Genomic DNA, 2,582 nt, shown 5'->3' with positions numbered 1-2,582 from the left:
CCAGATGGGGTAGTTCCTGGAGATTAAAAACCCCGTTAAGATGGAGTAAGGAGGTGCTGTCTTTTCTAGAAATCATTAACCTCCTCACCGAATTTGACAAACCAGCACCCGCTTCAAACAATGCAACAAGCAACAACGATTCAGATCACAATATAGGCCCTAGTTCACCCTCCGTAGCAGAAGGAGACACAACAGTAGACCTCAGCGAAACCATCAAGTTTGTGGCCTCCTCAGCCAAGAATGACATTGTTACAACCAACTTTGAAAATCTACCCGATGTGTACGAGGTTAGCAAAGAATTGATAACAAAGAAAAGTGACTACAGAAAAAAAGTCACATATTGGAAATACCCAAACAAAAAGTATAAATGTGACTTGTGTGGAGACATGGTGGGAACTTTTAAAGAACAGAGAAAACATGTCTCCAACAAGCACAAAGGCTTCTATCTCAAAACCTATTGCTCAAGATGTGACAAAGAAGCCGAATACCACAATATTGCGTGCCATTATTCCAAATGTAAAGGAAGACCTCAAAAAGGAGAGCTGCCATTTCTGTGCAGCTTCTGTGACCTCAGATTTGGAACAAAGATTGGAGTTTCACAACATACTCGGCATGCGCATTCAAGAGCGCAAAATTAAGCTAGACTAGCAGCTCTAGCAAGCAGCAAACCATCAAAATTATGGTCACAGGAAGAAATACTGCTATTAGCAGAATTGGAAAAAGTGTATGAGAACAAGAGAAATATTATTGCGCTAATGGTTCCACATTTTGACAATAAAAACAGAACACAAATTGCAGAAAAAAGAAGAGATAGAAGAGATAAGATTAAAGAATCTGCAAAAGATGTACTGCAAGCATCAAGTGTTTTGAGAATGACACTTGAGATGAACCAGCGGTTACAGTGGAAGTAACAACAGAAAAATGCAGAGACTTTATCAATCGCAAACATGCGCAAAAAATCAAGAACTTTGATGAGCTGGAGGATAGGATCACAGAAGTCGAGAAATACACCCAAAACATAGAGCAGCACGATGCTGCTATGGATCTGATGGGTGAGATAGTGACTGATATCGCAGAAAACACCACTGATATAAGTCCTGTACCAGCAAATCGTAGAGAACCAGCAAGTGAACTCAATAATGAGCCTATGAACTCTGCTCAAGATGAGCACCAGAATGCCTAAGTGGAAAACAAGATAACAAAGAAAGACAAGAAAAATGGAAGGCTTAATCGGACACACAAGAAAAATTATGCAAAACCAAAGGGTAGCCATAAAGAATACCAGGCAATGTTAAAAAAAGACAAAAAGAAAATTGCCAGGATTATCACTGATGGGGCAGAAGATGCCACTTGCCACATCAGTGCTGATGAAATTTTCCAATACTACAAAGGCATGATTGAAAAAGAAAACAAGAAAAACCCTAAATTCATACCGATTGATCGGATACCAGATGAATGGGAAATTAGAAATTTATGTAAAGAAATTACACTGCTCGAAATAACTAATGCCTTTGATGACTCAGTTTTAAAGAAAGCAGAGGGGCCTGATAAGATTGGTCTGAATGACTTGAATAAAGTGCATAGCAGGCAACCAAGACTGCTGCCCAGAATGTTATCGTCTTGGTAATTGTTGAGAAGAGTACCAGAAAGTATCAAAAAGAACCAGTCGATATTGATACCTAAGAATGTACCGATTAGGGAACTTTAATAAATCAGTAATTGGCATCCAATTACCATCGGTACTGCGTTCATGAAGTTATTCACAAAAATACTAACTAAAAGACTAATTTTTTGTTGAATTGAATATGAGACAGAAAGGATTCATGAAGGTGAGAGGTTGTCTCGATAATCTGACACTTCTGCAAAATATCATAAAAGGGGCATGAAAAAACAGTCACCTATTAGCAATGGTATTCATAGATATATCAAAAGCCTTTGACTCTGTCAGCCATGGTCACATTATACAGAGTCTCGCAAGGCACAGAGTTCCAGAATACATTAGAGACATAATAAAAGACTTAGGGGCATATGTATCAACATCACCATTTGCGATTCTCAAATAGCGATTGTTTAGGAATCGCTATTTGAGAATTGCAAAACGGGATGTATTTAAAAATTCGCAAACTTTTTGCGATTTCTTAAAATTCCTTAATTGCGATTAGCAAATTGCGAAATCGCAATTAAGGAATACCTGGCCATTCATTTCTATGGGCCAGGAGACCCATAGGAATGAATGAGAAGTAATTCTCAAATAGCGAATTCGCAATTTGCTAATCGCTATTTGAGAATAATTTCAAAGGTGCAAGGGTGTCATGATGACACCCTGATGCACCCCTGAAATGAGCATGTGTGTGCATATGGCGCACATACATGCCCTAAGGGCATGTATGAGCGTCACGTGGCACTTTGCAAAATTAAAAATAGTGCATTTTGAAAGGAAATCGCAAATTACCACCAACTGGAAGTTGGTGGTAATTTGCGATTTCTTAAGGATAATTCGCACAACTTGGGTGCTTTTTACATATCATTTAAGAAATCGCAATGTGCGATTTCTTAAATGATTACGCAAAATTAAGAAATCG

The sequence above is a fragment of the Triturus cristatus genome, chromosome 3_1 (genome assembly GCF_964204655.1).
Source record: "Triturus cristatus chromosome 3_1, aTriCri1.1, whole genome shotgun sequence".
Classification (NCBI taxonomy): Eukaryota; Metazoa; Chordata; class Amphibia; order Caudata; family Salamandridae; genus Triturus; species Triturus cristatus.
The sequence above is the reverse complement of the archived record's forward strand: the minus strand, read 5'-3'. Positions refer to the sequence as shown.